At 37.0% G+C, this 26,626-nt stretch overlaps 1 protein-coding gene and 1 pseudogene across 3 annotated transcripts in view; one reads left to right on the top strand and one right to left on the bottom strand.

Moving 5' to 3' along the window:
- Positions 1–26,626, top strand: part of SCAPER (S-phase cyclin A associated protein in the ER) — a 539,336-nt gene that overhangs the window by 203,330 nt on the left and 309,380 nt on the right. The gene's annotated exons all lie outside the window — the stretch shown is intronic.
- On the bottom strand, positions 7,030–7,464 carry LOC114200522 (ragulator complex protein LAMTOR3 pseudogene; annotated as a pseudogene).

The raw sequence follows: 26,626 nt of genomic DNA on the forward strand, positions 1-26,626 counted from the left end.
TCCAAATCGGCAAAGAGGAAGTCAAACTCTCACTCTTTGCAGATGATATGATACTGTATGTGGAAAACCCAAAAGACTCCACCCCGAAACTGCTAGAACTCATACAGGAATTCAGTAAAGTAGCAGGATATAAAATCAATGCACAGAAATCAGTGGCATTCCTATACACCAACAACAAGACAGAAGAGAGAGAAATGAAGGAGTCGATCCCATTTACAATTGCACCCAAAACCATAAGATACCTAGGAATAAATTGAACCAAAGAGGCAAAGGATCTGTACTCAGATAACTATAAAATGCTCATGTAAGAAATTGAGAAAGACAGAAATGGAAAAACGTTCCATGCTCATGGATTGGAAGAACCAACATTGTGAAGATGTCAATGCTACCTAGAGCAATCTACACATTCAATGCAATCCCCATCAAAATACCATCCACTTTTTTCAAAGAAATAGAACAAATAATCCTAAAATTGTATGGAACCAGAAGAGACCCTGAATAGCCAGAGGAATATTGAAAAAGAAAAGCAAAGCTGGTGGCATCACAATTCCGGACTTCCAGCTCTATTACAAAGCTGTCATCATCAAGACAGTATGGTACTGGCACAAAAACAGACGCATAGATCAATGGAACAGAATCGAGAGCCCAGAAATGGACCCTCAACTCTATGGTCAACTTATCTTTGACAAAGCAGGAAAGAATGTCCAATGGCGAAAAGATCTCTTCAACAAATGGTGTTGGGAAAATTGGACAGCCACATGCAGAAGAATGAAACTGGACCATTTCCTTACACGACACACAAAAATAGACTCCAAATGGTTGAAAGAGCTAAATATGAGACAGGAGTCCATCAAAATCCTAAAGGAGAACACAGGCAGCAACCTCTTCGACCTCAGCCAGAGCAACTTCTTCCTAGAAACATCGCCAAAGGCAAGGGAAGCAAGGGCAAAAATGAACTATTGGGATTTCATCAAGATAAAAAGCTTTTGCGCAGCTAAAGAAACAGTCCACAAAACCAAAAGACAACCGACAGAATGGGAGAAAATATTTGCAAATGACATATCAGATAAAGGGCTAGTATCCAAAATCTATAAAGAACTTATCAAACTCAACACCCAAAGAACAAATAATCCAATCAAGAAATGGGCAGAAGACATGAACAGACATTTTTCCAAAGAAGACATCCAAATGGCCAACAGGCACATGAAAAAGTGCTCAACATCGCTCAGCATGAGGGAAATCCAAATCAAAACCTCAATGAGATACCACCTCACACCCGTCAGAATGGCTAAAATTAACAAGTCAGGAAACGACAGATGTTGGCGGGGATGTGGAGAAAGGGGACCCTTGCTACACTGTTGGTGGGAATGCAAGCTGGTGCAACCCCTCTGGAAAACGGTATGGAGGTTCCTCAAACAGTTGAAAATAGAGCTACCATACGATCCAGCAATTGCACTACTGGGTATTTACCCCAAAGATACAAATGTAGGGATCCGAAGGGGTACGTGCACCCCAATGTCTATAGCAGCAATGTCCACAATAGCCAAACTGTGGAAAGAGCCAAGATGTCCATCGACAGATGAATGGGTAAAGAAGTGGTATATATACACAATGGAATATTATGCAACCATCAAAAGGAATGAGATCTTGCCATTTGCAACGACGTGGATGGAACTGGAGGTTGTTATGCTGAGTGAAATAAGTCAATCAGAGAAAGGCGTGTATCATATGACCTCACTGATATGAGGAATTCTTAATCTCAGGAAACAAACTGAGTGTTGCTGGAGTGGTGGGGGGTGGGAGGGATGGGGTGGCTGGGTGATAGACAGTGGGTAGGTTATGTGCTATGGTGAGCGCTGTGAATTGTTCAAGACTGTTGAATCACAGATCTGTACTTCTGAAACAAATAATGCAACATATGTTAAGAAAAAAGAAAAAGAAGAAGTTAGCAGGAGGGGAAGAATGAAGGGGAGTAAGTCGGAGGGGGAGACGAACCATGAGAGATGATGGACTCTGAAAAAACTGAGGGTTCTAGAGGGCAGGAGGGTGGGGGATGGGTTAGCCTGGTGATGGGTATTAAAGAGGGCACATTCTGCATGGAGCACTGGGTGTTATGCACAAACAATGAATCATGGAACACTACACCAAAACAAATGATGTAATATATGGTGATTAACATAACAATAAAAAATTAAAAAAAAACTAATGATGTAATGTATGGTGATTAGCAAAACAATAAAAAATTTAAAAAAATATTGTTAAAAAATAAATACATCAGGGGTAATTATGTATGCACCCATGTTGAAAAAATCTTCTGTGTCCTGTCCATTGTTTTTTGTTCATGGTTAATTTGATAACACATCTGCAACCATAGAAGGCCATCATAGGGAACTTGGATATTTTGGCCAGTTACATCCTTAATTCGTCATTCTTTTAAATTTATTGCAGTATCCTTTGATGCCATTAATCCAAATACTGGATTTTCTGGGGTGACTGGGTGGCTCAGTCGGTTTAGCAGCTGCCTTCAGCTCAGATCATGATCCCAGGGTCCTGGGATCAATCTCCGCCTCAGGCTCCCCACTCCATGGGCAGTCTGCTTCTCCTTCTCCACCCTTTGTGCTCTCTCTCTCAAATAGATAAATAAAATCTTAAAGGAAATATTTAAAGAAAACCCTAAATACTGGATTTTCCCTTTTTTTTTTTTTTTGCTGTTATCTGTAGAATAATAATAAAACAACTATCTGTGTACCTACTACTCAGGTTAGTGAGAATCTCCTGGTGGGAAATTATGTTTTTGTTTGTTTGTAGTATTTTTTTTTTGGAAAAGATATTTTCACTGGGTGTAGATTTGTAGCATAATAATTATTTTCTTTAAATATTGAGTATATATTATTTGCTGTCTTCTTGCTTCTATTCCTCATAGGGTAGATGTGTTCTTTATTATTTTTCAAAATTATCTTGGCTGTTCCTCTGCTTTTTCACTTTGTACATAACCTTTGCAATTTACTTGCTAAACTAAGAAAAATTCTTTTTTGATTTTGAGATTGCAGTGGAATTATGTCAAGATTAAATTGGCAAGAGTAGACGTCTTTTAAATATTTTTTCTTTTCATCCAGCAATTTGTCTACTTATGTCTTGCATTTATGTGTTTAGTAAACTGTTCATTTTCTTCATTTAAGTCTTAAACATTTCTTAATAGGCTTATTTTGTTTCTAAATTAATGGGTTTTAAAAGTATTTCAAATTTCAGGTTTTTAAAAAAATATTTTTTTAAATTTTATTTTAGAGACAAAGAGTGCACAAGCAGAGGGAGAGAGAGAATCTCAAGCAGACTCCCGGCTGAGCACAGAGCCCAACATGGGGCTCTATCTCACCACCCTGAGATCATAACCTGAGCTGAAACAAGAGTTGACACTTAACCAACTGAGCCATCCAGGCACCCTTGAATTTCAGTTTTTATTTCCTTTTAAACAAAGATATTTTCAAGGTTATAGATTAGAGGGGTGGCAGTGCTTTTTGTTTTATGAGGATGAGTGGATATGTGTGTTTAAAAGTGTGAAGTGATTAATGGATTTGACTGCTATCTTATGTAGGGATCAAGCTAATCTTCTGGGCATTGCTTCAGTTTTAAAATATGTGATGCTAAAATGAGTGGTATTCTGTGTTTTCAGTTTCAACTTTTATTGCATTATGATTAGAAATTATGGTTTATCTAGGTTCTACTTTGGAGAGTTTATTGATTTTCTTTATAGCTTAATACATTGTAAAATTTAAAAAATATGTTTTCTCTCTGGGTATATATATTAGATCAGATTTGCTTGTTGTTATGCAAATATTCTCACTTTTTTTAACCTATTTTTTGTCCTCACCAGTATCCTTTTCTCAAAAACGGAAGGACTGTTCATATCCTATTATTATTTATATATGTCTCCTTGTGTTTTGAAATCTTTATATATCACACGATTATAACTATTTACATAATTTTTATCTAATGAATTTTACCTTGTAAGAATATGAAACATCTCTTTCCTATTTCATGCCTCTGCCTTGAATATTATTTTTGTATGGTATTAATTTGGCAAACCTAGTTTTGCATAATGCTGCCTGATGTGTCCCTTTATTATCCTTCCTCACCCTTCTTCTCTCTTTTGCTCTTGTCCCCATCAGTTTTATTTTTGCACCTAGGTCTAGTCCTAAAAAGCATAGTTTTATTTTAGCTGTTTCCTGCTCTGTTAAAAAGTACCCTGCTATATGTAATCTTTTGGATTTAACTCTTTTTTAATGAATATTATAGTGCCTAGATTCATATGGTTTGGAAATTTGTTGCTGTTTTTAAACATCTTTGAGGCCTGTCGTACATTAAACTACACTTATTTTTAAGTTTAAAATTTAATAACTTTTGGCATATTCATACCCATGAAACTATCACCATGATCAAGACAATGAACATATCTCCCACCTCAGAAAGTTTCCTCATCTACTAGATTCCTGCTGATTTTTGCCTACTTTTGTTTTATCAGTTTTTGAGAAAGGGATATTGAAATCTTTTATTTTAATTTGAATTTTTCTGTTTTTCTTGGCAGTTCAATCAATTTTTGCCTTATGTAGTTTCAAGTTGTGTTACTAGGGGCATAAATGCTAATGGTTGTTATGTCCCCTTGATTAATTGATCCCTTTATTATGAAATGACCTTCTTTATTCTGAAGGAGTATTTATTCCTAGTAGTATTTTTGATACCTTGTCTAAATATTCATTAGCCATGCCAGGTTTTTTTGTCTAGTATTAGAGTAGTATATCTTTTTCTTTTGCTTTTAACATATTTGTATTTTTGCATATATTCTTTTCTTAAACACTTAAAAGTGAAGTAGACTTACGGAGAATCTTTGTTCTGGTGCTGTTGAGTTTGATGGGAAGCTGCTGTCTCTCTCAAGCTCTTGTCACCTAGGGCTGTGAAAGCCACTCACAACTGAGGAGTTCCGGCTCCATCTCTGAGCATTCTTTTTACTTTGATTTTGAAAGGGTGATGTTATTTGTGTAATATCATTACTGGGATATTATTGAAATGATTTCTAAGGATGAATGAAGCCTAATTGCAGTCTAACATGCTGTATTTGAAATCTGAGAATTCTCAGAAAATAGATTTCATTACGAGGCTTGGTTCAGTATAACTGAACCGTTCCCTTTTGCACTATTGAACTCAGACCTTTCTCCATCTTCACAGCATGATAAATTAATAAGCTTGTTGAACTCTGTGCTTTTCTTTGAGTCATCTGTTAAACCTCAGATCAGATCAGAAAGGAACATCAGAATCTGCAAAAGAAGTCTTTACCTCATTTATCCTCTCCACCTACCCGAAAACTGAAGGAGTATTTGTAATTGTCACTGAGTGGCAGTGGGACAGATGGTCGGCTATCATCCTGTCAAGAAGATGGCCTTTTCTCTTTGGCATGGTGTCTGTTTCACAGTATTTCATTAGCTTTATTTTTCTCATCTGTCACTTTAAACAATGTAATACATAGACTGTAGTAGATAGAAATAGGAATGTATCCTACACCTGTAGAAACGGACCTTGGCAGAGTTGAATCTTTTGTAAAATGCACTAAAATAATCTATCAGGTTTTAAAAGTTGTCACTGTCTTATGTTTAATTTTTCAAAATGGATGCTTTCATAAAAGACATTTTGATAAAAGGTATTACATTTCAGATTTTCTTAAATTTACCGTTTGACAAAATTTTATTTAAATATAATGGAATTCTAGGGGTGTCTGGGTGGCTCAGTCGGTTAAGAGTCTGCCTTTGGCTAAGGTCATGATCCCAGGGTCCTGGGATCGAGCCCCATGTGGGGCTCCCTGCTCAAGGGGGAGTCTGTTTATCCGTCTCCCACTGCCCCTCTCCCCCACCCCGCACTCGTGCTTGCTCTCTCTCTCTCAAATAAATAAATAAATAAAATCATATATATATATATATGTATATATATATATAATGGAATTCTCAAACTTTTTATCTTTTTTAAGCATTTTTCCAGCACCTGTTTGTACACTATGCATTCGTCCAGGCACCAGGGAAGCACAGATAAATAACACCAAGAGAGCCTAACTCTTCATTGTATGCTATCTCTGAGTTTCATGAATCTCTAAACACACTCATTTTAAAAAGTGAGCTAGTTCTTTATATGGTGCTTTCATTTTTTGAATAGTGTTTCAGTAATATCTGTACATACTTTATTTTAATTATTTATTTTTAGTGCTCAAGCTATACTTTAAAAAATACTATTTTATTCGTACTCATGTATGAAAAAAAATGGCTGGTACTACCATGTTTACAGACATAGCAATATTGGAAACAGAATTCAATAATGAATCATTTTTAAAAAGAACACACAAACATTAAAATACTGATTGGTTATAGAAAGCAGAGCAGAGAAAAAAGACATTAGCTATCATTTTCATTTTCATTAAAGAGCAGCACCCTCTGAGAAGAACCAAGTCAATTAGTAATATTCATTTATATTGCAAAATAATATATACATAGAAAAGTTAGTGATTATACTGATTTTGTTACTTTTACTAAGCCATTTTATCTTCCTCACACTCAATGCAAAGAAATAAAATAATATAAAGAAAAGTATGTCCTCATTGTTATTCACGATAAAAAGGGTCTGCTTCATTCTGCAGGCCTGTCATATAATAGGGAGTACTTAATGGCTCAAGTGGATCAAAGTACTATTTTGATTCTGACCCACTGAATAGAATCTCATGTATATTTGTGACTGGACTAATTCCATGGGAGCTGTGATCTATTGAACCATTTCTGTGGTATCCCTAGATCTCACTAAATTAAGAAAAGACCCTACACAAAAAAAAGATAACAATCTGTCCATAAATTATATCTGTAGACTCTTTAGTGTCAGGTGGGAAAAGAGGCCCTTTTTTGAGTACGTGGATACAAGTATTGTTGTGGTCTAAAGATTGCTGGATTGATATTGTGTCTGTTATAAAGAGAAAAGGTGTACATCAAAACCACTGCAAGATTAAGAAACTCCCACAGTTTGTCTCAATTCTTCATAACAGAGCAAGTTCCCTTTCTAGGCTGACAATGAGTCCTGTATTGTCATTGCTGCTGGCTATGAAACTCACCACCAAAGGTAAACGATTGAATTGAACCACCTGGTAGGTGTTATAGTAACATGATACTCTTATTTTTTGGAAGTCCAAGTTTGCTCCCTTGGTCTGTTGGAAGGGAAAAGTAGATAAGAAACCAGGTCTCAAAGCATGCTCTACAGCATTATCATTGGCCACTTGAATAACAGGGACTCTGTCTCTGACAGAACAACAGCATGAAGCCCTTCAACACTTGGTAATTTTTTATACAGGAATCTCTTTAGGTCCTGGCTTCTGGACTGCTGTGTTCTCTCAGTTGTGAATTTAGGGATAGCTTGTACATACTTTGATATGACAAAACCCATCCTACAAATCAGTAATTACAAATCAGCTTTCCTCTGAAGTCATTCTGGATGATAATCTGCTGGAATAGTTTTATGGAGGAGTGATATCAGTCAAAATAATAGTTTACTACAGATTGTTTCGGTGTTACTCTGGGTGAAACTGTTGACACCCAGAGAGTCGTACCCTTTAACTTAAGCAGTTAGCATAAGCCCTTGGCATATAGTAAAGTACTGAATTAATGTTAATAAACTAAATGTTAATGAGCTATACTACAATTTATTGTTTTCAGTATACCATATCTCTGGAGAGTGATATTCAAAATACATGGAAGAGTGCTATCTAAAAATACCATGTTGTTTTTAGTTGAGTATTCTTTTATTTCTTCCCTTCTTTCATCTGCTTCTCTTTTTCTCCCAATTTTTCTTCTTCTTTTCTTCCCAGATTCCTTCATCTCTCCATTCCCCCACTTCTTCCTCATCCCTCACTTTTATTACCCCCATCATCATCCAGAGAAACAAAAACATGTTCGAGCCCTTCCAGCCTCTACCCTTCCCTAGTTTTTATAGAAGGCAATAAGGAAAGCTGTAAAATGCCTCCTATATATCTTATTTGTTGTTCTGCCAGGTAGGCTTAAAAGAGTAGAATGCCTCATAATATTTTTAAGAATTTAAGGAAAAACTTTATTTGATTCAGGAATAGACTGGTATCATTGGATTTCAGATTCAAAGTTGAAGTTCTGGATGAGGTTTAGAGAAAAATGCTGGTTTTCCAAACAATATGTGAAAACCCTTACATTAATTTCTCATCTATTTAGATTAGTAACTTGGCATCCACCCTGCTATTGAAAGCAAACTTTTGAGTTGCAGGGAAATAAGTAAGCCTCTTGAGCATGAGATTGGATTTCTCTAAAGGAAACTTGATTTTCATTTAAAAATACATTTGTATTATTATAATGAAGCTTTAGTCCTTTTTTTTAAAAGAAATATATTTAAATCCTTTTGATCTAGGAAGAACATCCTTAAAAATTCTTATGTTTGTGTTATAATATTTTTTTAAAGATTTTATTTATTTGACAGAGACACAGCGAGGGAGGGAACACAAGCAGGGGGAGTGGGAGAGGGAGAAGCAGGCTCTCCTGCAGAGCAGGGAGCCCGATGCGGGTCTTGATCCCAGCACTCTGGGATCATGACCTGAGCCGAAGGCAGATGCTTAACGACTGAACCACCCAGGCGCCCCATCATGTCTGTGTTATAATATTTTTATTTTAAGATTTTATTTATTTGACAGGGAGAGACACAGTGAGAGAGGGAACACAAGCAGGGGGAGAGGGAGAGGGAGAAGCAGGCTTCCCGCAGAGCAGGGAGCCCAATGCGGGACTCGATCCCAGGACCCTGGGATCATGACCTGAGCCGAAGGCAGACGCTTTACCGACTGAGCCACCCACATGCCCCCGTGTTATAATATTTTTAAGTAGTGGGGAGCAGATTATTTTTTTGGTGTACCACATTTTATGAAATGTATTTATTCTGAGGTATAACTTGAGTACTAAAAATGGCAATTTAATAAAATTCTATATTGTGTCATTTATATTTTCGCATGTATTCTATTTTTAGAGCTTTTTATATTCTTTCCCAAAGATCATGAATCTTACTATAAGCTTAATTTTTTTTCATGTCTCTTTTAAAAAGTAAGGAACTATGAGAATCTTTAGGAGGAGTGTGAAAGAATATCAAGGTCATAAACTTCAGTATGAATCATTTCATTAAATATAGTAAATTTTGGTAGAAAAAAACCATAAAAGGTAATTAAAGGAATAAGAAGGTTATAAACTTTGATGAGATTATGTCTGTATAGGTATTAGTCTCTTATATACATATTGTAGCAATGTTGTTTATTTTTTTTTAAAAGATTTTATTTATTTGACAGAGAAAGCACAAGCAGAAGGAGAGAGAGGGAGAAGCAGGCTCCCTGCTGAGCAAGGAGCCTGATGTGGGACTCGATCCCAGGACCCTGGGATCATGACCCAGGCCGAAGGCAGCTGCTTAACCGACTGAGCCACCCAGGCATCCCAGCAATGTTGTTTAAATAAGAAGTCACAATTGTGACTTAAAAGCTAGACTTAATTTGTGTGTGTGTGTGTGTGGCTTGTTACATTGATTCTTAGAATGTTAGAAAAGGGAGGACTTTAGGATGTCTAATCCCTTTATTTTACTAGGGACGAAACTGAGGCCCAGATAAGTCAGTCATGAGTCGCAGAATTTATCTTGGTGTAGATATTTTGACTCATAGTTCAGTGCTGTTTCTACTGCATCAACCTGATTTTCTATGCCTAAAGCAAAAACAGTATTTCCTATTAATGCTTATTTAGGATTAATAGTATCAAATAGTCAAAATGGCCAACTTCCTGCCTTGTTAGTAAGAATAGGAGTTGCACTGAACAGGATTCCATGAGGCTAGGAGGTGTACTTGTCAGGAAGGAAGGAGATCCAGTAGCTTTTGGGTGATTTTTTGTTCCTGAGTTTTTCATATTTTGAAAATGCCTAAGTAAATCATAGATACTGTGTCTTAAGGAGTACATTTTGCTTATCCTTGTGCCTGTGGCATAAATAGAACTGTGAGTAGATATGTAAGATGAGTGTGTTTTTGCAGTTAATAGTCATTCTTCTGCAGCACTAATAAGCTTACAGCAGCTGTAACCTTGTACAAACCAACACTGTTTTCTTTAGAAAGCTTGCTTTTCTTTGCATTTCCATATTAGCATTAATTTTGTAATAATTAAAATATTAATTGTAGAAAACTGGATAAAAAATAATGCCTGCTGTTAACATTTTGACCTATTTTCAGCTCTTTATATGTTAATATACAAATCTTACATGCTTATTTATATATAAACTACATTGCATAGATTTGAGTCCTGATTTTTTTAACATACAGTGTATGTTTTTAATATTACCATTATTTAAGATTAATCAAATCTGTGTAGTATCATCTTAATGTATGTGCCACAATTTATGTAATCAATTCCCTACTGCTATTTTGTTGTAAATCTCACTGCAGTGAACATATTTGTAGAGAAATATTTTTGTAACTCTGTTTTCTTATGGCAGTGTTGCAGAAGTAGTTATTTAAAATATCTTTATTATTTTTTTAATGGAGCATTTTATTAAATATTAAGTAGACAGGGATGTTTATATAGAATGGTGACAGAGATACCAATATCTGAAAAGCTCCATTTGTAAATGGCCAGAGCTATAGATAACTTGAAGCACGTAGCATTTCAAATAAAAGGAAATGAGAATTCTCTATTTTTCTGATCTCAGCCATTCCTTTTAAGAAAGAATGTCATCAAGGATTAGAGCCCAAAGGTTAGGTTCTAGGGTTCAGGGCAGCACTCAAATCATAGCAGGAATCTAGAACAATGAGTAGGGAGAGGGGAAAAAAAAGGAACCAGATTTTATGGAATGGATTACTGCTGAGGATAGAGTGAGAAGTGCTGCCTGCCTGTGTACACAGGTGCTCAAGGATTGCTCAGATATACTGGTGCTGGACCTTGTGCAGCAAGATTAATTTCAGAAGATACCAACTAGTGGATGGATCCTGGTAGTGTACTTCCTATCACAACAGATTGGGCTATGGAATTAGGTGAAGAGCTTTAGAACCTTCATCTCTGACTCAGTAAGCAGAGTCTGGCTCTTTTTGGTCAGCACTGTTTCTTAGGAGGCTCAGGTTATTCATCATTTTGTAACTGCTAGTTAACTTTGCCCTGTCCCATATTGGATCAATAAAAATATATAACTACTTCTTTCAGTGACGTACTTTCTTATTATTTCTACTTTTTTGCAGGACATTGTCTCCCATCCTTATAATAGATTTCAAACTTGCAGAATGCACTTTAGTACTTGAATAGTCTGCAAATATGTTAATTACATTTTAGGTTCGGCTCTTAGATGTTTGAGAGATATGAATATTATGATTTCATTTACTTCTTTTGGTAAGCCAGAGTTTTAAGATTCATGTATACAAATTACTTTTCCTTACAACGTGACTCTTCTGAACTGGTTATTATGGAGAATTTAAAACATAATAGTGGACAGAATAGTAAGCCATAACAATGATAAATTCATGGTGAATCCCTCCCAAGTACTATTTTGAAGTCAATTCCAGGTATTACTTCATAATAGCTATTTTTAAAAATTTTCTAATTATATTTATTATAAAAGAGAAAATTAAAAATCTATCACATTCATCTGTGAAAATTTTAGTATTTTGCCTTGTTTTCTTGTAGTCATTTTATGCATACACATATAAGTATACAAAGATATATATAGTTATACATATAAATTTTTTACATAATTGCATTAGTTAGGGAAAAAACTAATCTGCTGTAATAAAAGAAACAAAAATACAAAGATTTTAAGAACATAGAAGTTTATTTCTTACAGTACAGCCCTGAGGTTAGCAGTATACATTGTCAGGGTAGATTTATGCCATGTGGTCTATCTTTCCTTCTTTCCTCTTTCCTTCCTTCTCTTTTTCTTTTCTTTTTTCTTTTTGAGTGTAGTTGACACACTATGTTACATTAGTTTCAGATGTACGACTTAATAATTTGACAAGTTTGTATACTATACTATGTTCACCACAAGTGTAACTATTATCTGTCCTGTTACATGGCTAATATAATATCATTAACTGAATTACGTATGCTGTGCTTTTTATTCCCTTGACTTATTTCATAACTGGAAACCTGTATCTGCCACTCCCGTTCATCCATTTGCCCAACCCCCCTCCCCTCTCCCCTCTGGCAACTATCAGTTTGTATTTATAGGTCTGATTCTGCTTTTTGTTTGTTTATTCTTTGTTTTCTTAGATTCCACTTTATGAGTGGAATCAAATGCCATTTGATTTTTCAGGGACCCATCTTCTTTCTCTATATCCTGTGGCATATGCCCTCCCCTTCAGGCTCAGAGCTGTATTAGATGCTCTTTTTGTGTTCTAGTTTGCTGAAGAGGAAGAAAGTGAATGGGCCTTCAAACACTGAGCATGCATCCATAGTCTCTTGATTAGCATTCAGTCATATGGCTACCTCTAGCTATACAGGACTAGGAAATTCAGTTCCTAGCCAAGGAATAATGTGACTTCCTAAGGCTCTATTACTGTACAGTGTGCTTCAGTGCAAGGTTTTTCTGGCTTTTCTATTACATGCCCATGGGCAGGTGAATCTAGAGGCTTGATCAGACTAAGGTATAACCCAAACCCATAATTAGTATTGAGTTCTATAATTGGGAAATCTATAATTGGTATTGAGTTCTTTCACCAGCATGAATATAATGTCTGATTGTCTTTTTCTCATATTAATGTTATTAGCTATTGATTAATGAATACCTAGGTCCATTAATTAATAGGTATATTCCAATTTTACATTTCATTTTCATTTATTATTTGATATATATTTATAAAGAGATGCTTTCCCTCATCTATTTGGTTACTGAATGGCAGGGTGAATTTTTATTTGCCTGTTTTCAAAGTAATAAATTGGTTCCCTAATATCCTGCAAAGGTTCCAACTGGTCTTTTTAAAAATGTGTATTATTATAAACTCATGGATTTAAACACTTTTGAGGGGTTTCAGTCATTTGAAATTCTCCTTTTTGAAGCTCAAATTATGCCATATTTTGGTCAATGGGAGTCTCTTAAAAAGTTTGCACTCAAGTTCTTTTGACATGAGCCTAGTTGAATGATAGTTGTCCTACTTGGTATGGCAAGATATTTAGCCTTATGATGAGTTATTTCACTAAGAAGCCCTTATTACTTTTATTTAGAAATGGTATTCCAAGAGCATTATTAAGGATGCTTATTGCTACTGGGTTGATAATTGTGAACAGAATTAGGAAATAAATAAAATATATGTGATATGTATATGAATTGTGTATGTATTCACACTCCATATATACATCTGTGTGTGTACATATACATTTCCTTTTTACTTAAAGATGATGGATTCCTGAATTCTTAAAATTCAAATTTAAGATGAAGGGTGTTTTATTTAACCTCCTGTGTATTGTATTTCTTCCATACCAAACATTCAGGAAATCAAAGGCAGGGAATGATAAAATTATAATATCCATAATCTCCTTTACTTCATCCCACATCACACATACAAACATTACCACTACTCCCACTGCCAATGTAATTACTGAGAACATAAGTTTTCCCATTCTTTCTTTTTTTTAATAGTAATCCTAAGAAAAATCTGAGGCACAGCCAATATATACTATTTTCTTTAGCCTTCAACCACCAGTTTAGTCTTAGCTCTTTAAGTTCGTAACGGTTAATACTAATCCTTATGTCTATGTCTTTCTAGTCATTTTGGTTTTCTAAGGCTTGTACTTTTTTTTTTTAATTTTGTTAAATTTTTGAACTTTTTTCATTTCTTCTTTTCTTATTTAAAAATTTAAACTGCATGGAGCACTGGGTGTTATATGAAAACAATGGATCGTGGATCGCCACATCAAAAATTAATGATGTATAGTGACTAACATAACATAATAAAATTTAAAAAAAATAAATAAAAAATTTAATTCCAATATAATTAATATACAGTGTTATATTAGTTTCAGGTGTGCAGTATACTGATTCAGGAGTCTCTACATTACTCAGTGCTCATCATGATGAGTGTACCTTTAATGCCCTCTATTTCACCCATTGTCCCACCTCCTTCCCCCTGGTAACCACCAGTTCTCTATATTTAAGAGTCTGTTTTTTTTCTTTGTCTCTTTATCCCTTTGTTCCTTTGTTTTGGTTCTTAAATTCCACATATAAATGACATATTTTTCTTTATCTGACTGACTTATTTTACTTAGCATTATACCTTCTAGATCCAGCCATGTTTGTTCAAATGGCAAGATGTCATTCTTTCACATGGGTAATATTTCATTATGTATATATACCACATCGTCTTTATCAGTTCAACTACTGATGGACACTTGGGGTGCTTCCATAATTTGGGTATTTGTAAATATTGCTGCAATAAGCATAGGGGTGTATTTGTCTTTTCCAATTAGTATTATTGTATTCTTTGGGTAAATATCAGAAGTAGAATTACTGGATCAAAGGTAATTCTATGTTTAATTTTTTGAGGAACCTCCATACTGTTTTCCACAGTGGCTGTACCAGTTTGCATTCCCACCAGCAGTGTAAGAAGGTTTCTTTTTCTCCACATCCCCTCCAGCACTTGTTGTTTCTTGTGTTTTTTCTTTTAGCCGTTCTGACAGGTGTAAGGTGATATCTCATTGTGGTTTTGATTTGCATTTCCCTGCCAATTGGTAATGTTTAACATCTTTTCATGTGTCTTTTGGCCATCTGTATGTCTTCTTTGGAGGAAGATCTGTTCATGTCTTCTGCCCATTTTTTAATTGGATTATTGTTTTTTTGGTTATTTAGTTGTGTAAGTTCTTTATATATATATATTTTTTTAATTTATTTTATTTATTTTTTTAAAGATTTTATTTATTTGACAGAGATATAGTGAGAGAGGGAACACAAGCAGGGAGAGTAGGAGAGGGAAAATCAGGCTTCCCGCTGAGCAGGGAGCCTGATGTGGGGCTCGATCCCAGGACCCTGGGATCATGACCTGAGCCAAAGGCAGACACTTAATGACTGAGCCACCAGGTGCCCCTCTTTATATATTTTAGATACTAACCCTTGATCAGGTATGTCATTTGCAAATATCTTCTCCCATTCTGTAGGTTGCCTTTAATTTTGTTGTTTCATTTGCTGATGAAATCCCAATAGGTTATTTTTGCTTTTTTGTTCCCTTGCCCCAGGAGACGTATCTAGAATAATGTTGCTATAGCTGATGTCAAAGAAATTGCTGCCTGTGCTCTCTTCTAGGATTTTTATAAGGTTTCAGGTATCACATTTAGGTCTTCAATCCATTTTGAGTATATTTTTGTTTAAAGTGGAAGTATGTGGTCCAGTTTCACTCTTTAGCAGGTAGCTGTCCAGCTTTCCCACCACTACTTATAGAAGAGACTCTTTTTTTTTCCCATTGCATAGTCTTGCCTCTTTTGTACAAAATAATTGACCATATAGTTGTGATTTTTATTTCTGGGCTCTCTATTCTGTTCCATTGATCTATGGTGTCTATTTTTGTGCCATACCATACACTTTTAATTTCTACAACTTGGTAGTTTATTTTGAAATCGGGGATTGTGATATGTCCAGTTTTGTTCTTTTTCAAGATTGCTTTGGCCGTTTGGGGTCTTCTGTGGTTCCATACACATTTTAGGATTATTCATTCTAGTTCTATGAAAAATGTTGATATTTTGATAGGGATTGCATTAAATCTTTAGATTGCTTTGGTTGTATGGCCATTTCACCAATATTTGTTCTCCCAATTCATTAGCATGGAATGTTTTTCCATTTGTTTGTGTCACCTTCAGTTTATTCCATCAATGTGTATCAGTTTTCAGAGTACAGTTTTTTAACCTCCTTGGTTAAGTTTATTACTAGATATTTTGTTGTTTGTGGTGCAATTGTAAATGGGATTGTTTTCTTAATTTCTCTTTATGCTACTTCGTTATCAGTGTATAGAAATGCAGTGGATTTCTGTGTATTGATTTTGTATCCTGCAACTTTAATAAATTCGTTTATCATTTCTAGTAGTTTTTTTGTAGTCTTTAGGGTTTTCTGTATATAGTATCATGTCATCTGCAAGTAGTGAATGTTTTACTTCTTCCTTACCAATCTGGATGCCTTTTCTTTTTCTTGTCTGGGTGCTGTGGCTAGGATTTCAGGACTATGTTGAATGAAAGTGGTGAGAGTGGACATCCTTGTCTTGTTCCTGATCTTAGGGGAAAAGCTCTCAGGTTTCACCATTGAATATGATGTTAGCTGTTGGTTTTTCATAGATGGCCTTTATTATGTTGAGGTAAAATTCCCTGTAAACCTGCTATGTTGAGAATTTTTATCATAAGTGGATGTCATACTTTTATCAAATGCTTTTTCTACATCTGTTGAAATGATCATACGATTTTTACCCTTTCTCTTGTTGATCTGGTATATCACATTGATTGATTTGTGAATATTGAACCACCCTTGCATCCCAGGAATAAATCCCACTTGATCGTGGTTAATGATTTTTTTTAATGTATTGTTGGGTTTGGTTAGTTTATATTTTGTTGATATTTCCATGTGTGTTCACCAGAGATATTGGCCTATCGTTCTGTCACTCCTTTTTTTTTTTTTTAAGTGTCTTCATCTGGTTTTGGTATCAGAATAATGCTGGCCTCATATAATGAAACTGGAAACTTTTTTTTTTAAGATTTTATTTATTTATTTATTTATTTATCTATCTATTTATTTATTTATTTGATAGAGAGACAGCAAGAGCGGGAACACAAGCAGGAGTGGAAGAGGGAGAAGCAGGCTTTCCGCTGAGCAGAGAGCCCTATGCGGGTCTCGATCCCAGGACCCTGGGATTGTGACCTGAGTCAAAGGCAGACCCTTAACGACTGAGCCACCCAGGCACCCTGGAAACTCTTCTTACTCTTCTATTGTTTTAAATAGTTTGAAAAGAATAGGTATTAACTCTTCTTTAAATGTTTGGTAGAATTCACCTGTGAAGCCATCTGGTCCTAGACTTTTGTCTGATGGGAGTTTTTTTTATTAGTGATTCACTTTCATTGCTGGTAATCAGTCTATTCAAATTTTCTATTTCTTCCTGTGATTCAGTTTTGGCAGGTTATGTGTTTTTAGTAATTTATCCATTTCTTCTGTATTGTCCAATTTGTTGGCGTATAATTTTTCATAATATTCTCTTATAATTATTTGTATTTCTGTAGTGTTGTTTGTTATTTCTCTCTTTCATTCCTGATTTTGTTGGAATCCTTTATTTTTATTTTGATGAGTCTGGGTAGAGGTTTATCAGTTTTGTTGATTTTTTTCCAAAGAACTAGCTCCTTGTTTCATTGATCTGTTCTATGGATTTTTTAGTTTCTGTTTCATTTATTTCTGTTCTAATCTTTATTATTTCCTTCCTTCTATTTGTTTGGAGTTTTGTTCTTTTTAGCTCTTTTAGGTATAAAATTATGTTGTTCATTTGAGATTTTTCTTCTCAAGGCAGGCCTGCATTCCTATAAACTTCCTCTTAGCACCACTTTTGCTGCATCCCAAAGATTTTTGACTAGTGTGTTTTCGTTTTCATTTGTCTCCATGTTTTTTTATTTCCTATTTGATTTTCTTTGATTTCTTGATCAATTCATTATTTAATAGCATGTTATTTAACCTCCATGTATTTGTGTTCTTTCCAGAATTTTTCTTCTCGTTGGTTTCTAGTTTCATAGTGTTGTTGTTGGAAAAGATGCATGGCATGACTTCTTCTTTTCAATCGGTTGAGACTTCTTTTGTGGCCTAATATGATTTACTATGTAGAATATTCCATGTGCACTTGAAAAGAATGTGTATTCTGTTTTAGTATGGATTATTCTGAATATATCTTTTGGATCCATCTGGTCCAATGTGTCATTCAAACCCATTGTTTTCTTGTCAATTTTCTGTTTGGATGATCTGTCCATTGATTTAAGTGGTGTTTTAAAGTCCACTGCTATTACTGAATTACTATCAATTACTTTTTCCTGTTCATCAGTAGCTGCTTTATGTATTTAAGTGCTCCTATATTGGGTGTATATGTATTTACAATTGTTATATCCTCTTGTTGAATGTTCCCCTTATGATTATATAGATCCTTTTTTGTCTCTTGTTACAGTCTTTGTTTTAAAGTCTGTTTTGTCCAATATAAGTATTACTACCTGGCTTTCTTTTCACTACCATTTGAATGATAAATGCTTCTCCATCTTCATGTGTCTTTAGGTCTGAAATGAGTCTCTTGTAGGCAGCATATGGTTGGGTCTTGCTTTTTTTTTTTTATCCATTCCATCACCCTATGTTTTTTTTTTTAAGATTTTATTTATTTATTTGACAGAGACACAGCAAGAGGGGAACACAAGAAGGGGGAGTGGGAAAGGGAGAAGCGGGCTTCCCGCAGAGCAGGGAGCCTGATGTGGGGCTCGATCCCAGGACCCTGGGATCATGACCTGAGCCAAAGGCAGACACTTAACAACTGAGCAGCCCAGGTGCCCCGCCCTATGTCTTTTTATTGGAGTGTTTAGTCCATTTACATTCAAAGTAATTATTGTTAGTATGTACTTATTGTCATTTTGTTACTTATTTTATGGTTATTTTTTGTAGTTCTCTGTTCCTTTCTTCTCCTGCTCTCTCACGGTTTGCTGGCTTTCTTTAGTGATATACTTGGATGCCTTTCTCTATTGTTTGCTTATCTGTTACAGTTTTTAATTTCTGGTTAACTCTAATGTTATATATAACATCTTCTGCATATAGCAGTCTATATTAAGTTGATGTCACATAAGCTTGAATCCATTCTAAAAGCACTAAATTTTTTCTCCTCTCTTCCCCATGTTTTAGGTATATGGTGTCATGCTTTACATTCCTTTTATTTTGTGACTCCCTTGACTGATTGTTATACATATACTTAATTTTACTGCTTTTGTGCTTCCTAATTTTCGTATTTCTGCTTATGGTCTTTCCTTCCCACTCAAAGAGTCCCCTTTAACGTTTCTTGTGAGGCTGGTTTAGTGGTCATGAATGCCATTAACTTTTGTTTGTCTGGGAAACTCTTTATCTTTCCTTCTATTCTGAATCATAGCCTTGCTGGTTAGAGTATTTTTGGTTGCAGAGGTTTTTTTTGTTTGTTTGTTTTTGTTTTTTTGTCTATTGTTTTCAGCACTTTGAATATGTCATGACCCTTCCTTCCAGCCTATAAAGTTTCTGGTAGAAAGATTAGCTGATAGCCTTATGGAGTTTCCCTTGTATGTAACTGTTTTCTCTTGCTACTTTTAAGATTCTCTCTTTATCACTACTTTTCGCCATTTTAATTACTGTCTTTTTGTTTGAGCCTCTGCATTGATTTTGTTGTGGGATCTCTGTGCCTGCTGGATCTGGATTTCTGTTTCCTTCCCCAGATTCAGGAAGTTTTCAGCTGTTATTTCTGTAAATAAATTTTCTGCCCGCTTTCCTCTCTTCTCCTGCTAGGACCCCTATAATGCAAATGTTACCATACTTGATGGTGTTCCTGTGCTCCTTTTATTATTCTCATTTTTAAAAATTTTTAAATTTTATTATGTTATGTTAGTCACCATACAATACATCATTATTTTTTGATGTGGTGATCCATGATCCGTTGTTTTCGTATAACACCCAGTGCTCCATGCAGTACGTGCCCTCCTTAATACCTATCGCCGGGCTAACCAATCTCCCCTCCCTGCTCCCCTTTAAAACCCTGTTTGTTTCTCAGGTCCATAGTCTCTCATGGTTCATCTCTCCCTCTGATTTCCCCCCCTTCATTTTCCCCTTCCTTCTCCTAATGTCCTCCATGCTTTTCCTTTTGTTCCACAAATAAGTGAAACCGTATAATTGACTTTCTCTGCTTGACTTATTTCACTTAGCATAATCTCCTCCAGGCCCATCCATGTTGATGCAAAAGTTGGGTACTCATCCTTTCTGATGGCTGAGTAATATTCCATTGTATATATGGACCACATCTTCTTTATCCATTCATCTATTGAAGGGCATCTCGGCTCTTTCCACAGTTTGGCTATTGTGGACATTGCTGCTATGAACATTGGGGTGCATATGGCCCTTCTTGTCACTACATCTGTGTCTTTGTGGTAAATACCCAATAGTGCCATTGCTGGGTCATAGGGTAGCTCTATTTTTAATTTTTTTAGGAAACTCCACACTGTTTTCCAAAGTGGCTGTACCAGCTTGCATTCCCACCAACAGTGTAAGAGGGTTCCCATTTCTCCACAACCTCCCCAACATTTGTTCTTTCTATCCCTGTCCATTTTTGCTGTTCTAACTGGTGTAAAGTGGTATCTCAGTGTGGTTTTTATTTGAATTTCCCTGATGGCTAATGATGATGAACATTTTGTCATGTGTCTGTAAGCCATTTGTATGTCTTCTTCAGAGAAGTGTCTTTTCATGTCTTCTGCCCATTTTTTGACTTTATTTTTTTTGGGGGGTGTTGAGTTTGAGAAGTTCTTTATAGATCTTGGATACCAGCCCTTTATCTATAATGTCATTTGCAAATATCTTCTCCCATTCTGTGGGTTGCCTCTTTGTTTTGTTGACTGTTTCCTTTGCTGTGCAGAAGGTTTTTATCTTGATGAAGTCCCCAAAGTTCATTTTTGCTTTTGTTTCACTAGCGTTTGGGGATGTATCTTGAAAGAAGTTGCTGTGGCCGATGTCAAAGAGGTTACTGTCTATGTTCTCCTCTAGGATTTTGATGGATTCCTGTCTCACATTGAGGTCTTTCATCCATTTTGAGTTTATCTTTGTGTGTGGTGGTAGAGAATGGTCGAGTTTCATTCTTCTGCATGTGGCTGTCCAATTTTCCCAGCACCATTTATTGAAGAGACTGTCTTTTTTACATTGCATGTTTTTATTGCTTTGTTGAAAATTTGACCATGGAGTTGAGGGTCCATATCTGGGTTCTCTATTCTGTTCCATTGGTCTATATGTCTCTTTTTGTGCCAGTACCATGCTGTCTTGGTGATCACAGCTTTGTAATATAGCTTGAAATTGGGCAACGTAATGCCCCCCACTTTGTTTTTCTTTTTCAACATTTCCTTTCTGATTCGGGGTCTTTCCTGATTCCATACAAATTTTGGGATTGTTTGTTCCAGCACTTTGAAAAATGTCATTGGAATTTTGATTGGGATGGCATTGAAGGTATAGATTGCTCTGGGTAGCATAGACATTTTAACAATGTTTACTCTTCCGATCCATGAGCATGGCATGTTTTTCCATCTTTCTGTTTCTTCTTCAATTTCTTTCATGAATGTTCTGTAGTTCCTAGACTATTGATCCTTTACCACTTTGGTTAGGTTTATTCCGAGGTATCTTATGGTTTTTGGTGCTATTGTAAATGGAATTGTTTCTCTAATTTCTCTTCCTACAGTTGCCATTGTTAGTGTATAAGAAAGCAACTGGTTTCTCTGCATTGATTTTGTATCCTGCCACATTACTGAATTGATGTATGAGTTCTACTGTGTTGGGGGTGGAGTCTTTTGGGTTTTCCACATAAAGTATCATGCCATCGGCGAAGAGAGAGAGTTTGACTTCTTCTTTGCCAATTTGAATGCCTTTTTTTTCTCTTTGTTTGTTGGATTGCTGTTGCCAGGACTTCTGGTACTATGTTGAACAGTAGTGGTGAGAGTGGGCATCCTTGACGTTGACGTGTTCCTGATCTTAAGGAAAGGCTCAGCTTTTCCCCAATGAGGTTGATATTCGCTGCGGGTTTTTCATAGATGGATTTTATGAACTTGAGGAATGTTCCCTCTATCCCTATACTCTGAAGAGTTTTAATCAGGAAAGGATGCTGTATTTTGTCAAATGCTTTTTCTGCATCAGTTGAGAGGACCATATGGTTATTCTCTCTCCTCTTATTAATGTGTTCTATCACATTGATTGATTTGTGAATGTTGAACCACGCTTGCATCCCGGGGTAAATCCCACTCGGTCGTGGTGGATGCTTCTTTTAATGTTTTGTTGGATTCTATTAGCTAGGATTTTGTTGAGGATTTTGGAATCCATATTCATCAGGGATATCGGTCTGAAATTCTCCTTTTTGAAGGGGTCTTTGCCTGGTTTGGGGATTAAGGTAATGCTGGCCTCATAGAATGAGTTTGGAAGTTTTCCTCCTGTTTCTATTTTTTGAAACAGCTTCAGGAGAATAGGTATTATTTCTTCTTTGAATGTTTGGTAGAATTCCCCAGGGAATCCATCAGGCCCTGGACTCTGGTTTTTTGGGAGGTTTTTGATCACTGCTTCAATCTCATTACTGGTTATTGGCCTATTCAGGTTGTCAATTTCTTCCTGTTTCAATCTTGGCAGCTCATAGGTTTCCAGGAAGGCCTCCATTTCATCCAGATTGCTCGGTTTATTGGCATTTGGTTGTTGATAATAATTTCTAATAATTGTTTCTATTTCCTTGGTGTTAGTTGTGATCTCTCCCCTTTCATTCATAATTTTATTAATTTGGGTCCTTTCTCTTTTCTTTTGGATAAGTCTGGCCAGTGGTTTATCGATCTTATTAATTCTTTCAAAGAACCAAGTTCTAGTTTCATTGATGTGATCTCCCGTGTTTCTGGTTTCTAATTCATTGATCTCTGCTCTAATCTTAATTATTTCTCTTCTAATGCATGGCTTAGGCATTGTTTGTTGTTTTTTCTCTAGTTCTTTAAGGTGTAGAGTTGGTGAATTCGGGATTTTTCTATTTTTTTGAGTGAGGCTTGGATGGCTGTGTATTTCCCCCTTAGGACTGCCTTTGCATTATCCCATAGATTTTGGACCAATGTATTTTCGTTCTCATTGATTTCCATGAATTGTTTTAAGTTCTTCTTTGATTTGCTGTTTGACCCAAACATTCTTGAGCAGAGTGGTCTTTAGCTTCCAAGTGTTTGAATTTTTCCAAATTTTTTCTTGTGATTGAGTTCCAGTTTTAAAGCACTGTGGTCTGAGAAATTGCAGGGTATAATCTCAGTCTTTTGATATTGGTTGAGACCTGATTTGTGACCCAGTGTGTGGTCTATTCTGGAGAAAGTTCCATGTGCGCTCAAGAAGAATGAGTATTCTGTTGTTTTAGGGTGGAATGTTCTGTAAATATCTATGAGGTTCATCTGGTCCAGTGTATCATTCAAAGCTCTTGTTTCCTTGTTGATTTTCTGCTTAGATGATCTGTCCGTTGCTGAGAGTGGAGTATTGAGGTCTCCTACAATTAATGTATTGTTATCAATATGACTCTTTATTTTGGTTAACAGTTGGCTTATGTAGATGGCTGCTCCCATGTTAGAGGCATAGATATTTACAATTGTTAGATCTTCTTGTTGGATAGACCCTTTATGAATGATATAGTGTCCTTCTGTGTCTCTAACTACAGGCTTTAGTTTAAAATCTGTTTTGTCTGATATAAGAATTGCTACCCCAGCTTTCTTTTGAGGTCCACTGGCGTGGAAGATGGATCTCCATCCCTTCACTTTCAGTCTGGATATATCTTTAGGTTCAAAATGAGTCTATTGTAGACAGCATATGGATGGGTCCTGTCTTTTTATCCAGTCTGCAACCCTGTGCCGTTTTATGGGAGCATTTAGGCCATTCATGTTGAGAGTGATTATTGAAAGGTATGAATTATTCGTCATCATGTTGCCTGTGAAGACCCTGTTTTTACAGATTGTCCCTGTAAATTTCTGTTGTATATCACTCTTGGGGTCTTTCTCCTTTTATAGAACCCCTCTTTATATTTCTTGGAGGGCCAGCTTAGTGGTCACATATTCTTTCAGTTTCTGCTGGTCTTGGAAGCTCTTCCTCTCTCCATCCATTCTAAATGACAGCCTTGCCGGATAAAGTATTCTTGGCTGCATGTTCTTCTCGTTTAGTACCCTGAATATGGCTTGCCAGCCCTTTTTGGCTTGCCAGGTCTCTGTGGATAGGTCTGATGTTATTCTGATGTTCCTCCCTCTGTACGTAAGGAATCTCTTCCCCCTAACTGCCCTGAAGATGGTTTCCTTGGTTCTTAGATTTGCGAGTTTTACTATTACATGCCGGGGTGTTGGCCTGTTGATCTTGGGAGGGGTCCTCTCTGCCTCTAGGACATGAATGTTTGTTTCATTCCCCAGATTAGGAAAGTTCTCAGCTATGATTTGCTCAAGTATATCTTCTAGTCCTCTCTCTCCACTCCCTCCAGGATTCCAATAATTCTGACATTGGAACGCTTTATGGTGTCACTTATTTCTCTGATTCTTTTTGCATGGATTCTGAGTTGTTTTTCCCTGGCCTCCTCTTTTCCCTTTTTATCTATTAAATTGTCTTCCAGGTCACTGATTCATTCTTCTCCCTCACTTACCCTAGCTGTTAGAGTATCTAGATTAGATTGGATCTCATTGAGAGCATTTTTAAGTTCAGCCAATTCAGCTTTCATTTCTGCCCTTAGAGACTCTATGTTGCCATTAATTGATTTCTCCATTCTAGCTATTGTCTTCACAATTGCTCGCCTGAATTCCATCTCCAACATCTTGGTTATATCTGCATCCTTTTGTAAATCTGTGGCATAAGTCATAATCTCTGAGTCTTTCCTATTTTGGGGGTTCCTCCTCCAGTCATTCTGTTGATGGGTGGTTGAGTGAATGTATAGAGTCCAAATTATTGAGCAGAACCCAAGCAAGTTTCACTGTTTTCTAGGGACCTTAGGGTTGCTGGCCTCTTGTTCTCCCAGCCTGTTTTCTGGGGGAGGGGCCTGCCGCGCTGTTACTCAGGCAACCTTGTTTAGGCAGAGTTGCTCTGCCCCCCTGTGGCGGGGGATGGGCTCAGTGGGAACCAGTTTTTTGGAACTTTTGTTCTCTGGTGGCTTTCCCTGGCGGCTTTCCATGTCTCTTCTGAGAGTGAGAGCAGAAGAGACCGTTTCCAACCCTTTTCTCAGAGCAGAGAGATCGCAGTCTGTTCTTCAGTGAGCTCTCCAGGCCACATTATCTCTGTTTCTGTCCATGCTGCCATAAACTGCAGTGTCCTGGGTTGTGCGCCCCTCTGCAGAGCTCCCAGTCCTGCCTCCAGGTCGGGGCACGTCTCTGCCCTTTGTGCTTCTAAAACTGCCAGCTGCCCCCAGTTCACACACGCAGCCCCACCGCTCCGAGTTTCCATCCAGGGGGCTGCCCTAAAGTCCTTTCCCAGCTGCTACCGGTCTGCGAGTCTTTGCCCGTCCCCAGCGCGTTAGGCTGTCGCTTACCGGCGGTGTAGGACCTCCATGGCCAGGTTCCCTCCCATTGCCATTTATCCTCTGATATCTGCCCGCGGAATCACGGCTCCCCGCTTCGGCATACCTCGAAACCAACCGTCTGTGATATTCTGTTTGTAGAGATCCAGATCTTCTTACCTCTCAGGCTGATCTTGTGGGTGCTCAGAGTGGTCTGGTAGATATCCAGCTCAATTCCGGGGAGCAGTTGGAATATGGTCCCCTACTCCACCGCTTTTTCTCCCACTCTATTGTCATGTTTTATTCGTCTTTTTTCTTTTCTTCTGTTCAGCTTGGTTGCTTTCCATTACTTTGCCCTCCAGTTCCCTCATCTGTTCTTTTGCTTATTTTCGTCTACTGTTTATTTTCTCTAGTGTATTTTTAATTATACTACCTAACTCTTCCAGCTCTGATTGGTTCCTTTGTCTGTTTTGTGTCTCTTTGTTGAGGGTCTCACTGAGGTCCTCCACTCTTTTCTCAAGTTCAGTGAGAATCTTTCTGACCATTACTTTACCTTTCTATCAGGCATATTACTTATGTTCATTTCATTTAGACTTCTTACTGTGATTTCATCCTGTTCTTTTATTTGGGATGTATTCCTCTGTCTCCTCATTTTGCCTGACTCTCTGTGTCTTTTCCTATATGTTAGGCAAGTGAGCTACATCTCCTGCTCTTGCCTAATGTTGAAGTGGTCCTGTAGTGCCTTGCAGTGCAGTGTCCCCTGTTAACCTGAGTCTGGTGTTTCATGGGTTATCTCTTATATGCATTGTGTGCTCCTTATTATTGTGTCTGAGCTGGGTTTTCCTTAAGCTTTGTAGTCTGCAATGGCTCTCTTTTCCTATTGTGGGCAGGGTTTGGTCCCAGTGTTGTTAGTGGGCCAATCTAGGTCTTCCATGGGCTTGAGTTGAGTCAGACCATGCATTTGTCAGAGCTGTGGTAGCACCAAAATGCAGGGCACTCTCCTTGTGTTGTCTCTTGAGAAGCTTTTGTTGGTGGGCAGGGCCTGCAGTCAGACCAGATGTCTGCCCACAGCCCACTGCCGGGGCTGCAGTCTTATTTGTTTGTGTGGTTTTCTGCCCCTTTCCCCAGGGTAGAAGTCACTTTGGTGTGGTGCTGACACCTTTGGGGATTGCTTGTATATTGCCACACTTGTGGCACTACTTTGGATGGACTCCTGTTGTTGGTGTGTTGGAGGGTGGAGGTCTGCTGGAGAATGTGGAGGCAGGGTGTGCTGTTAGCAAGCTAGGTAGTGTTCGGGCTGTGCTGGTTACCATGTGTCCCTGTATCTTGTTGGGGGTGAGGGAGGAAAATGGCACCATGAGC

This window comes from Eumetopias jubatus, unplaced genomic scaffold (assembly GCF_037043125.1).
Source record: "Eumetopias jubatus isolate StellerSeaLion01/CBP00866 unplaced genomic scaffold, mEumJub1_p1.0 scaffold_7, whole genome shotgun sequence".
Classification (NCBI taxonomy): Eukaryota; Metazoa; Chordata; class Mammalia; order Carnivora; family Otariidae; genus Eumetopias; species Eumetopias jubatus.